This window comes from Rhodamnia argentea, chromosome 5 (assembly GCF_020921035.1).
Source record: "Rhodamnia argentea isolate NSW1041297 chromosome 5, ASM2092103v1, whole genome shotgun sequence".
Classification (NCBI taxonomy): Eukaryota; Viridiplantae; Streptophyta; class Magnoliopsida; order Myrtales; family Myrtaceae; genus Rhodamnia; species Rhodamnia argentea.
This window is the reverse complement of record NC_063154.1, coordinates 24,916,379-24,930,616: the sequence shown is the minus strand read 5'-3', so window position 1 is coordinate 24,930,616 and position 14,238 is coordinate 24,916,379.

Below are 14,238 nucleotides of genomic sequence, written 5' to 3'. Positions count from 1 at the left end.
TCATTTTTGCTCCAAAAGTGTTTTTTGTTTCTCACAAATGTTCTCGGAACACTTTTGAAATAATTTTTTACCATACGCGTTTCTAGAGTATTACTATACAAACCCTTACTTTCCTGATTTTATACATAAACTTTCCATCAATCAAAAAGTGTTTTCCGTTGACTGAATCATTTTCCCATAACCAAACGGGTGAAAGTCCGGAAAACCGAGAAAACATTTTCCCTAAAACAAACACATCCTTAGATTCAATTAAAATCCATCATCCTTCGCAGGCCCTCGCCACCACCTGGTCACTTGCCTCCTCTACCGGTCGGGCACCACCGCCCAGTCACACTCTGCCGATGCCCATGGGTCCTAACTTAGGCAGCACTCCATTCAGATCTCATCATCCATTTCGTTTCTGAAGTGGGTTGAGACCCGAGGGTAGGGAAAGAATTGGGATTTTTATTTTTATAAATTTTGCTCTTTTTTTTATTGAAAATATGTTTGGACAAAAATGTTCTTGTTCCGGTTACCATGAAAATTGAAATCACGTATACGGACTTGTGATCTATGATCAACTGTAACTTTTGTTTCAATAAAAAAAATTGATGTTATAACTTCTTATGCATAGGGGATTATTACTCACACTCGAAATTAAGATTTTTATTTCCAAGATCATAATTCTTGCTGATACCCTCGGCATGATGTTCTTCTTTTTGCGCCATGTCATAGCTAGGTCAAGTTCATTGTTTCGACATTTATATGTATGGAAAAGGGGCAAAGATCAACACGCCGAGTGTCTCTGGAGTGTTTGATATTTTCTGTCCCAGCTCTCTCCCCTGGTGATGGACATGTAACGTCTCTGATCACCACGAGACAAGGAGATGATGATCGTGGCAGAATTTAGCAGGAAGGAAGGTCCGGCAGAGGCGGTGAAGTAGAGGTTTTTAGCGGGATTTTAAATCGGTGGAGAAGGGTGTACATAGGCAAAGCTAACAAAACTTCAACTACACATTAAGCATATCATAGTAATGGTCATGTGTCATATCATTCACAGCCGGTTTGTAAATTACAAATTTTTATCTACGTTGTTGAGAAGAAGTAAAAAGAATATGGTAACACACCATGAAGTAGAAGGAAACCTACATATTTGATAATTAAGTACAATATGACAAATATGAACTAGTAAAATCAATATCGAAACGACCGAATCAATAGTGAACTGATAAATACGTTAAGATATGGTATTGCATATATTCGCCGATAGATACGCATTGTTTAATCTCGAATCAAATCGAATTGTAAGTTCGAATTGATATAAGATATTGGTAACAATGTAGATAAATGGTAAAACAAGGCCCGGAAATAATAACAATCAAATGAGTATGATGTCAATCGCATTGTTTAGGTAGTGACTCAGACGAAATGCTTAAACATTCTAGAGAGTTGATTACCTTGGAATTGTCCCGAAGTTTTCTGAAATTCAGTGAAACTGATAGAGAAAGTTCTTACACCTCACAGAGAACCTCTATAGAGGGAGGATTGAAGATTCAAAAACCAATAAATAAAAAATACACAACAGTTGGTACAGTATATGGCAAAATTTCAACATATACTGTCTTGCATACAGGGATCTTGCTGTGGTGTGCAAGACTGGAATTCTTTCCTGCGATGTCAATATATGGAAATAACTAAAATAAAAGGTAACATGGCAATTCTTATGCGAGGGCAAAAGGAACGAGGTGTAAAAGGTGATATGGAAAAGCAAAAGGTAATTCGGAATTCTTACGCTCGACCAATAATGAAGGAAGAACAAGAGGGTATTGAAAAAAGTGATGTCTTCCTTTTCTCTCCTTTAACTAATCTATGCACAATATCCTATAATTGATTTGGCGCTGATGTTACTCTAGATAGAGTAACGGTGCAGTCAGCTAAGCATTTTCCAAGAAGAGTCCATTGTTTTCATTGTCTGTCCTTTAGTTAATCAATGCACAAGATATTATACTTGATTCGGAGCTGATCTTATGTGAATATCCAAATGTAAAAAGGGAAAAGTGTAAAAGGTAATATGGGAATTCTCATCGCAGTGTAAAAAGGAACAAAAGAAAAAGGTTATAGGATTATACCAAGTTGGCAACATCTGAGATCCTCTATTCTTGATTGATGTTGAAATTGGAGCAAAGTCAGCTAAGCTCATGTTTATTTGTTCTTTGTTGCTTACTAGTTATGCAGGAGATGTTTGGGGCTAGACAAATGTTGTGATCAAGAACTATTTGCCAGTTGGAACTATTCTAACAGTTCATTACAAATCCAAGAACGATGATATCAGTGTTCAACACATAATGAGTGAGTGGAAATTCTCATTCAAACCCAATATTTGGGGAAAGACTGTGACAGTCTGATTTTCCTGTCATTTCGAGATCTTTGACTGTAAGATATCCGTTGAAGTATTTCAGTTATATCTCACTCGGATCTGATCAATCGCAAGTTAACTAACTGAAGGGGAAAGGCTAACGCGTGACGAGATACGTGGACCTAGGAAATTCATTTCAAAAACGGCATTTTGACCATAAGGGTCGTTGAGGGAATATTTAGAGCTGAGGCTGATCCGAGAACGATTAAGGGATTCATTGCTAGTGTTATACGATTGGGACGCGGGTGATGCCGCATAACCAACGTATGATTTGCGAATTTCCCTAAATCGATTTATGACGATCGCGGCCGTCGGGGCTAGTAATAGACCATTGCGATCTCATGACAACCAAGATAGCCGTGATTTGAATTTTCCTAAGTGTGATGAGAATCACATAGTCAATACGCGTAATGTCCGCAAAAGCCGTCCGTTAGTTCGAGATAAATTGAAATTACGGACGACGAGAAATCGATCACGAAATGGGATTCTCAGAAATGGAAAAAAAATGTAAATGAAGATTTTTAAAAAATGAGTTTGGATTGGACGATGCCTAGTCGGGGATGAAAGTAAAAAAAAAAAAAAAAGAATTTTCGGACGAAGGGTGTGAAAAGACGATTTTGCCCTTGGAGCTTCGACCCTATTTTTATTAATTGGACAAGGGAATTCTTGTCATTTGATTATTCCATTTATATCAGCTGAAATTGGAGGGGCAAAATTGGAAGGAAAGTGTGATATTATGTGTATAATGCCAAATGTCATTAATTCATGGAGCTCAATTAATGAGCTTGACACCTAAGAGGATTTGGATGAGAATGAGCCATCTTCTTCTTCTACCTTCTGGATACTCACATTCAAGAGCATAACAGCACCACCATCACCTCCATTTTCTCCCTTCACTCCCTCACGCACAGAAACAGTCTGCCCTGACCAGTTCTGATCGCCAACTTCCCAGCCGTCCAACCTTTCAACCGTCGACAACCAGCCAGTGAGCCTCCTACCACTACGAAGATCAGCCTGTTGTCGAACTTTTCCAGGTGGAAGTGCGCCGTTTGAGCCACTGTGGAATTCAGGACGGCCAATCTCCCGCGAGTCGCCGGAAACTGACTCAACCGGAGGTAGGCTGCTGTTGGTATTTCATTGGACCACCAAACGGACGAATTTTGAGCTCAAATTTTGGTGATGTTTAGTAGACATGTATGTGATATTGCTGTAAATTTTTGGGCGAAAAAGAATGATATCTTGACCCTGAACCACTGTTGTGTTCAAAGGAGCAGAAACAGTCCAATGGCGGATTAGAAGGAATTAGCGCCAAACGAAGACCAACCGGTGTCGCCTTGAGCCAAAATTTTTGGTGAGGCCCCTTAATGCATATAACTTGGTGTTAACAAGAATATTGATGGATAAATTGAAGGATTAGGTTGAGTTGTGGACTGTTTGAGCTGGATTGAAACAGAACGTGGGGTACCCTGTTTCGGTTCTGTTCTTACTGAGTTAGAGGGGGCTGTTTGTGATGGAATTGAGATTTAATTTGATCCTTGAGGCTTGTTAGGGTGTGGAGTGATATGTTGAGGAAGTGTATGATCGATGATTTGGTGTTTAGGCGAAGGAATATTGATGAATTGATTGATTTTCTCTAGGCTGCTTGCTGTCCTGTTATGAAATTGAGGGAGCCGAGGTGTTTAAGTGCTAGGAAAGAAGTGTTTTGCTGATTAAGCTTAAAGTAAGAAAGTTCTTATACCTTGGCTAGAACGATTGGGTTTAATTGGTGAATACGATGAGGATTGTGCAAATTTTGGTGAGTTACGGTGATGTTATTTGATATATGATTTCGTGTTGTGCCAATTGCTTAAAGACTCATTGAATAGCCTTGTATTTATTGATTGCCTCTTGTTTGTTGAAAATTTATGTTCTCGCATGCCTTTTATTGTTAGCTCTATGTGTGAGCTATATTTGAACTTGAAGTCATGATTATGATGAATTGCTGGCATGCTTGAGCAACCGTAGTATCCTGATGCGTAAAGACGCGGGGTGGAAATGGCCAACGTCTTGATGCGTAAGTGACGCGGGATGGAAATTTTGATGTATCGACACAGGCCCGAGATGATTTGAAAACCTGAGGAGTATTACGTGGGTTTTATCGATGAGACGGTCTGATGCGTAAGTACGCGGACCTAGCCCGAGGCGTTTCACACGCGGGCTTGAATCGAATGAAGGTGGAAAGAAAGGAAGGCGTGGCTTGGTTTCGTTATGTGCACCGTCTTAAATAAAGTGATGAGATATATTGCCATGATTGAGTAATTGATACTTATCGTTATACATGTACTTTGTATGGTTGTTGTATGCATCACATTACTGTGCACATTGAGCTTATGTTACTTTTACCCGAATGAACTGTCGGTCTAACCTAGGGATAGGACTTGCCTTACCGAGATGTAAATCTCACCCCGTCGTGGGACCTTTCTTTTTCAGATCCTAGAAATTGAAGATGTTGCTCGTCCGATTGGGTGAACCCCAAGAAATGACTAGGTATATTGAGGAGTTTCCTGAAGGAGGAGATGTAGTATATGTTAGAAGGACGACCGTAGTTTGGGTAGATGAGCCTGAAGCACCTTATAAGCCTCATAGGTTCGAGGCATGATTCCGTAGAGTAAACGGAGTCGTATCTGAACAATTAAGGCCCCAAGATGTGTTAGAAGGGGTTGTGCCTTCTTGATGCCACCCTACCAGGGATGAAATAGAAGTTGAAGTGTCCACCGTAGGTTCAAGGAATATACCCGAAAAAGAACCAGTGGGAGAGGAAAATATAGAAGTAATAGAGATTTTGGATTCAGAGGATGACGAGGTGGACGAGGATTCAATCGAAGTGCAGTTGGAGTCTTTCTCCGAGTATGATCCCGACGAGGACGCGAGTCAAGCTGAGGACACTAGTACTTTCTAGAGTCTCCGTTGTTGGTCGACTTTGATGCTACTTTTTGTTGGAGACGGTGTTAGGTTAGGGCTTGGTGGTTTCATTTTTGGTTTGCCGTCTTGTCTCCATGACCTCGGTAGTGCATATGTTAGTTTTTTTTTTTGTATCGTTTGTACGGACCTGTATGTATTTATTTATTTGTATTTTTTTTTTATGGATAAAGTCTTTTAGTTTCCCCACATCTCATTAAGTGGATGTATTGAGACGATGGACTGGAGTTGGGTTTATTTTCTTTCGTTTTTCGCTTGCAAGTTTTATTTCATTCGCCGTACATGAAGAGTATCCTAGGATAGTACTTACGGCGTGTTATGGATGTACATGCTCGTAAGGGAAGCGGGGCGTTACAAAGACGTTCTTCTTTTGTAGCTTTTCATGGCCGGGTCAATTTCACAAATTTGATATATATGATGACCATAGGGACAGAACAAAATGTGATATGTGCTAGTCAAAGATCTTGCCTAATGGTCCTTGTAGGTTTGTGAAAGACACCAAAGACTACACTGCTTGTTATCCATGGAATCGTCCCACACAATTAGGGAGGAAGCCTCTCATGTAAATGTATGACAGCGAAAGAAGATGTTGTGAATTGATGCAATACAATTTAGATGTAATAAGAATCATCTTGTTTATGTTTTATACATATATATACACATAAACACATTTTCTTCTAATATCCACATCATTTCACTTTCGATTGGCCTCTCTTTCTTTAAATTGTTGTCTCTTCGTTCTTTGTCATTTTATTTGCACTTATTACTTGTATTGTTTCTTATCTCTATCCAAATTGTAGGCAATATTATTTGGAATCGAGTGCTGCTTGAAAATGTTTTGGCACAATCGTAAATGGCGCTATGCTTCTAAAAAAGAAAGGTATGGAGTTGGCATTGTCGTGCGTAGTAGGGGTGAGCATGGACCAGGTGGATAGGATCCATACCTAAACCTTGAAACCGACTTTGTTATAATTGGTTCTCAATTTTTAAACCGAGAACCACCCTATTTTTCAATCCGGTTCCTGGGTCTACTCGAGAATTTATTTTCCTTTTGTTTCCTTTTCTGATTTTATTTGTTCCATCAAAATAATATGAGTAACGATGAAATGATCCAAATTAAAAGGTGAATAATAAAATTCATTATTCGCCAAAAGCAACAATTCCTAATATTAGCAATAAAACGACAATTCATCAAAAGCAACAATCCAAAATATAATAATAGAAATTATAATCCACCAAAAGCAATAATGATTCTACAAAATGCTGAATTAACCAGTGCAATTCTTCCTATCGCACTACCACCAAAATCCGCTAATAGTCTCTCCTTTTTGTCCGGCAAGTCAAAAGACTCGAAGCCCACTTTGAAACTTGGAAAGTTGGCAAGGTTGGCAAAAGAAGTGAGATATGATTTTTTTTTTTAAAACAGTAGCTAAAACCGACTCTAAAATCGGTCCGGGTGGGTCTTCACCTAGGATCGGGAACCGGACCAGTTTCAATCGGTTCCAAAAAATTGGAACCAATTTAAGTAGGAATCGATTCCCGACCCTGTTTTTTGGGTGATCCAATCTGGGTTCCGGATAAATTCGGTCCGGTTGCACACCCCTAGTGCGCAGAATAGAAGGGATAGCTCTTGACACAAACGGTGCCATTGTCAGCCGTTTGAGACAATGATGAATGATAGTTTTGGAAAAATTGAAAAGGTCACAAATAGGGTGTTTTCTTGCTCTTATACAACGCTAAAATGAATTGGACATAGAGGGATTTAAAACAAATGATTGGATAACGATCTATATAGATTCGCTTGATAGATACGCATTATTTGAATCTCAAATCAGATAGAATAATAAGTTGGAATTGCGAATTATATGATATTAATAATAATGTCGGCAAAGGGCAAAAGAAGGCCCGGAAATAATGACAATCAAACTAGCATGATGTCACTTAAAGGGAAACATGTATTTATAGCTAGTTGACTGATTAATCTACAACCAAATGTAAATGGAAAATTCTCTTATATACACATATTCTTGTTAGCCAATGACCAAGTAGAAACATTTGAGCATCTTAAAAGTTGATTACACCTATAGTGAAAGTGACAAAATTGAAACTAATAGAAAGTAGGAATATACGAATTTGGATAAGTAGAAATATACAAAAAGGTGCTAATGCAGATGGAAAAATTTCAACAAATACTGTCTTGCGTGCAAGGATCTTGCGGCGGTGTACAAGACAGCAATTCTGTCGCGCGGCGTCAAAATAGGAGATCTTAACAAAACCAAAGCCACCGTTACTCTTATTTCTTAATCTTGAGTAATCTTGTAAACATCATAATTTCATTTTAAGAGTTGTGATTGACTAAAAATTTGTAAAAACACGGTGTGGTGCAAAGTAAATGGTTAACATTTAAATTTCGTCTTTACATTTTCCTATTTAAAAAAGGCAATTTATTGGGGGATATCAAATTAAACATTTTAATTTTTATGGTATAAGTAAATATAGTAGGCTACCGTCTTATACAAATATCACTTTTTCTTTCGTAGGTTCTCTAAAATGAAAACTGAGAGATTAAATATAATAATTGGTGATTTATGAAAAAATGCAGCTCTAAGCACAACATCAATAATCTCAAGTATTTTAATTCATTTTAGCGCGAATTATGTTGATCTGAAAGTGTTCCGTTGGTTCATTAATAATAGATAATGACGGCCCAAGAAATCGTACGCCGGTGGTGGATTGGCGACCACCTTAATTTGTAGCTAATTTACTTACTAAACAAGCTAAAAAAAATGACAAATGCAAGCACTACTTAAAAAAAATAACTACGAGGAATAAGAAGAAGAAGAAGAAGAAGAAAAAGGGCTCCTGTTCAAGAAGATGCTTTTCAAATGGCATTCTTGACAAAGTTAACAGCACAAAAAATGAAGACAAAGGGCTTAAATAGTTTGAAGACCACGAGCACTTTAATCTATAATCAAAGTAATTAAATAGTTTGCATCATCAATTTTCCCGGAGGTCGGCAAATCAGCTGGAACTCCTCCCGGTGGTCGTTCCTTGCATGGAGAGCTCGAGCGCGATCCTTGACGGCCTTACAAAGGAGGTACTTGACTAACGGAGTGAATTCCATATTCTTCAACTGATTCGTCCATTCCCAGTTGAGCACGGAAATCAGCAGCGCAGTCGATGTCCTTTGGCACGGTCTTTTTCGTCGCTGCAACATGTGAATTGAGGTTGGCATCGCCAGCAAAATCCAGGGAAGTGGGGCCACAAATGTTTTGCGGAACGACAACGTCATCGTCGTTGAAAGGCAGGGAAGCCGTTGGTTGAGCTTGAGTGGTGGCGGGAGTTGATGGAGGCGATGCGGCAGAAGGAATGTCGTCGGCATTTGTGCGATCATCATGGCGGGCGGGCGTGCCTTCTTCGCTTGTCGATTCTCTTCCTCAAGATGCACTCGGCCATGCGGATTCTGACACACCTTCGTGCTTGCTTCCTCGACGTGTTTGTTGCTGATAATGCATAAGACACGCTCCGTGTCCTGCATTATATATACAAACAAAATAAATCATTGTTTCTTTTGAGAAAAAAGGGAAAACAGAATATTAAACAACAAAAAATACGTGTATGAAATAAGAAGAGACTATTTGTGCCAAATCGAAATGTACATGCAATCTATAGCGAGAGCCAAATTGGTGCTACGACAAAAGCAAATTTTCTAGATCATCCACACCATAATGAAAATTGTTATTTGTGGCTTTTTTGCAATTAACCAATTGATCAAAGAACACATTATACATAAAAGATTGTCCAACATCGACAAACTTGACATGGAACGGTTATCGTGTCCAAGGAATTCATATACAAAAGTATTAAGGACGTGTATTTAGAATAATTAATAACCTAAAAGAAAAGGGAAAGAAACACATATATTGTGTGGATGCCTCGAGTACTCGTACATGATCCAGTGTCCATTATTGGCCTTGTCGGCTTCCGCGCTCGAGCTGGCTTTAGGTTCGAAAGTAAAGAGTTTCTTGTAGCCAACTACCTCACCTTGCGAATCTTTGATTTTGTAACTCCGTTCGCCCTTCCAAGTACCCGAGCCAACAGTCCTATCCACTCTCGATTTGCTCTTCTTCTTCAGCATGGTGAAAACATATGACTTCTCATCCCGATCTTTGCCAAAATTCTTCCAGGGATCGCCGTCGCCGTACAAGTCGTAATCGTGGATGACGTCCGGATCGGGCAGCGGTTCTCAGTGCAGACTCGGAATCAAGTAATGGAAAAAGAGTTCATCATCGGTGGGAAGAAAGCGGAGCCCGCGATACCTAACCGCCATCTTAATGAACTCAAAAATCTCCCCTTCTTCTTCGCTGGCTTTTGCTGCTTTTGATAGAGAGATTTTTGCTTGCGTTTATAAATGGGGAACCGAATGCGGACATCTCACCAGCTTAAAGTGAACCAAGTTTAGGAACTTTGTCCTCAAATGAAAAGCTTCTGGATGAATACTCTATGGGTTAACAAAAAATGTCTTTCCTTTGTTAGCAAGAAAACTTTTATTTAAATTCCGCTGATTATCTTCAAAATCTAGTCAATAACGATAAACGAAAATGCAGAGAAAAGTTTGCACTTTCTCGCTTTTTGTTCTTGATTGTATTTTTTTATATACCTACCTAATCCTCTATAAGGGATGACGTAAAAAAAAGGCTAAATTTGACAAATCAAATTAGTACTTTTATCCTATGCCCGCAGCGTGGGCCAGTGTGCCCAATTGGACCACCTTACGAAATCACTGCTTTGCTAAATTCGCAAACTTTAAGACACATAATTACAAACACGTAATGCTGGTCATAATTTCACACAAAAAGTACATCATTGGAACATTAGGAAGGTGCATGGAATGTTGACCGGTTTCAAATTTGAACGAGGGTCCATTATCATGGCATGGAAGGAGCATGTGTAACATTCTTTGATCCCTTGATAAATGCTTAAGTTTGCACAAAGAGAGAGTTCTAAAACTCTTACCATAGACATTGCTTATCAAATAACATAACTTTTTGACCACCAAAAAGAAAATAAACTTAACTTAAGTTACTCTGATATTTTAAAACAATTTATGTTGTTTTTGTTTGGAAATAACGTCTTCGCTTAAATAAACGTCTGTTGTCGCCACCGATAAATAGTTATCTAGCGAATGTCACTAGTTTATCTAAATCAGTATGAGGCCTTGATTTACATACTTTCCTCTAAATCAAATTGCTTCAAACTTAACCAGACAAGTTCTGCGAAAATATGAGTTATACACAATATACAAAAGTAAACGCATGAATTAGAAAAAAGAAAAAAACCTAATGAGCCTATCGACCTTAATTTTTTTTAATCAAAGGATTAGTTAGTGTCTATCTTTGCTTGTTCCAATGGAGTTTGAAGCTGAGAATAAGAATATCCCTCAACTGCTTGGTTGACAGTTCTTATTCTTCCTTTGGAGAGGCCTAGGACAGCTAATCATTAGCATGATAAAGTTCCTGGGACACGTCGTTGCTGAAGGATAAAGATGGACGATCTGTGGTGTCTCATCTTACTTCACCACCGATCATGAGAGAAAGAGAGAGGATCCAAACTCTGATTTCGGATAATGTTTATTTGAATCTATTTTATATCCAGAAATTACCAAACACTGCATAGGATATTTCAAATCCTATTTGGTAAAAATGTCCGACCGACCAAACAGCAGCCTTTCATATTTAATTAAATGCGGAAAAATTCATGGAGTGTGGAGAGAGCAAGTGCGAGATCGAGTAAAAGCAAGAGAGAATGAAAAGAGAGTTACAGAGGTAAGTTGAATTTAAGTAAGTTGTAAATTAATTTATGATCTATTTACGATTTATTTGATACTCATTGTTATAATGTATGTACATGTTCATTATTTAGAAAACATAGTTCGTATTGTCCTTGAGGAGGTGTCAACGTCGTGTCGAGGTGGCGGATTTGCTCTGTTGGCATGGTTGGTTGCAAGTGTCGTTTGGAAGTCAATCCATTCAATATTTTGTGCTCACGGGTCCACGTGCTCTTGCGAGCCTAATTCATATACACCGTTAGATAAGGCAAGTCCCACATAAAAATCATGAGATCTGACAGTGTATGCGCATTGGCTTCACGTGGGCCATGATCATTGTAATAACCGAGGAAAAATTACCAAAAAAAGTGCTAAATCTATTGAACTTTTTATCAATTCATCCCCAAACCTTTTTTGTGTTTTTCTTTTGATTTTTGGGTGAGGCCAGGGAGGGCTTGGCGGCCCTTACCCGATGCCCTCGCTGTGGCCGTTGAGGGCTAGGGCGAGAGCTCGCGTGCCCTCGTTTTGGTCGGCCAAGCCCTTGCTTGGCCATAGCGAGGGCCGGGACGCGAGCTTTCACTTGACCGTTAGTCAAAATCAAGGGAAAAAGAAATATGGAAAAGGAAAAAAGGAAAAAAAAAATCACAAAATTTAAAAATATTAAAATATCATTAAAAATGTTCATGTTAGTGTTGATTATGCCGTATAGAACAACCGATGCCTACGTTAGTTCTCGATTGTCTCCCAGAGTCTTTTAGCCAATGCTCACATTTCGACGGTTGCGCGAATCATGATAACAGCATTTTCCAACTTAAACTCCGTCGATTTTGCGCTCTTTGTCTGTGTATCCATCAAATAATCATTTGTCCTTTACTAGGCTTCCATTTGGATGTAAAAAAAAAATGTTGTAATTAATACGCGAAAACTAATCAAGACCTTGTAATTTGTGTCAATGCTAGAGGATTAGAGGAAAAAAAAAACAATAAAGGACATAAAAAATTTACGTAATTCCATTCAAATATTGATATCTACATTCATGGAGAGAGCCAACATCAAATAATTCACTATAACGGAGAAATAGAGTTTTGTTTGCAAAAAAAATCGAGACTTTGTCCAGACTGCTTTTCTCCGCATCCTTTCTTTTCCATTATTTGGTACGAAAAATCCGATTTTATTTTTATTTTTTAAAAAATCAAATATTTAACTATTTTTAATTTTTTACATTTTTTCTTTTTTTTTTCTATTCATGTTTTCTACCGGTGGCCAGCCACGACGGCAACCGGTGACCGACTGTGAGGCTCAAACTCGCCGGTGAGGCCGGTAATGGCTCGCCAAGCCTCGTTCGAGGCTAGCGATGCCTCGCTCATGGCTGGTCACCATCCATGGCCGTGGCTGGTGACTAGTCAAAGAAGAAGGGAATAGAAAAAAAAAGAAATTAAAAAAAGAGAAATTAAAAATTAACAAGAAAAAAAATTAAAAATTAAAATTTTTAAAAATAAATGAATAATGAAAATAAAGTAAGAAACTGTTAAAAATATGGGAAATGTGAAAGAGAGGAGGAAGAATATAAAAAGAGGAAAATATTTTCCTCACTTTTAAAGGAGCTTTTTCCATGGGTGAAAAATGTTTTGCTTGACTATCTTATTTTACGTGAACCAAATGCCAAAAAATCCAAAAAAAATATTTTCTTGAAAGTTGTTTCCTGCTAACAAGACAGAGCCTAAGTCATACTCATAAATCCAGTTGCCTTTTTACTTTCTCACTTTTCAAATGATATGCGATGATCTTATTATTTGGAAATAAAGTTTAGGGCACCTTTGTTCTTGATTGAGCAAAAGTGAAAGATATTTTTTCATATTTCCCTCCAACATTTGAAATACAATTCATATTTAGAAAAAAGTATGCCAAAAGTTTATGGGAATTTATGTTCGGATATTTGTACGTTGTGAAAGTTTAAGATGTTTTAGAATGAAAATAAGTCAATACATATTCTACTAACATTTATATTAAGAAAGTAAGGTACAAAATCAATCTGGCCATACACATCATGTTGTGTTTAAGTTACCGTGCACTAATAGATTCTCAATAGGAAAAGTATAAAAAAAAATCATATAAGCTTATTACACCTGTGCCAATTCAGCCTTAACTTTTCAATTCTACCTACTTTTTGAGTCAAAAATTGTATCAATTGAATTATAAATCTTTTGATGATTTGCTAATGTAGTCCACCAAAATATTTTTGGCCGAAAATCATTGACATGGACACCGGCAATTCTACATGGCACATTCAAAGCTGATGTGAACAAATTTTACAGTTTTTAAGTATTTTACTTAATTTTCTTTTCATATGATAACCGATATAGCATGTTTTCTTATGCATGGTAGAAAATCAATACCATATAATGGTATTGTATATTTAATATGGCTAATACTACCAAAAACTTCAAATTGGTACACTTGTGGCTTATTAGCTCTAAACTAATTTTTGTTTCATAAAAACTTCCAAACCAGTACACTCGTGTCACATTTACCACAACTAAGAGTGTACGTCGATGATGCTTTGTTCTAGTTTTCCAAGGTGGTCGACGTTATGCAATACATTGAACGCATGCGAATTAGTATTTAATTTCCCCCACTTTTTTTTAATGCTAGTCGTTTTTCTCCATCACTGACCCGTGGACCGTAGACAATGCCAAATGGACCCGTGGGCCCGGAACCGGCCCATTGACCGGCCCGGAACCGGCCCGTTGACCGGGCCCACGGTTCCAACCCGGTTTTTTTTTTTTTTTTTAAAAAAGGGAATAGGTTTGATAAAAAGAGTAATTGGGCTTTGGAACCGGCGGTTCCGAACCGGAACCTGAACCGGCCCGGAACCGGCGGTTCCAAACCCGGAACCGGAACCGGCTCTTCAAGGGCCGGTTCTCGAACCTGAACCGGCGGTTCCGTCGAACCGGCCCCCTCTAGTGGACCGTGTCACCATGCGCATGCACTCCCGTTCGATGCATTGCGCCGTCCTAACTTATTTGTCCGCCTAAATGTAGCCGACTTCTACCAATTT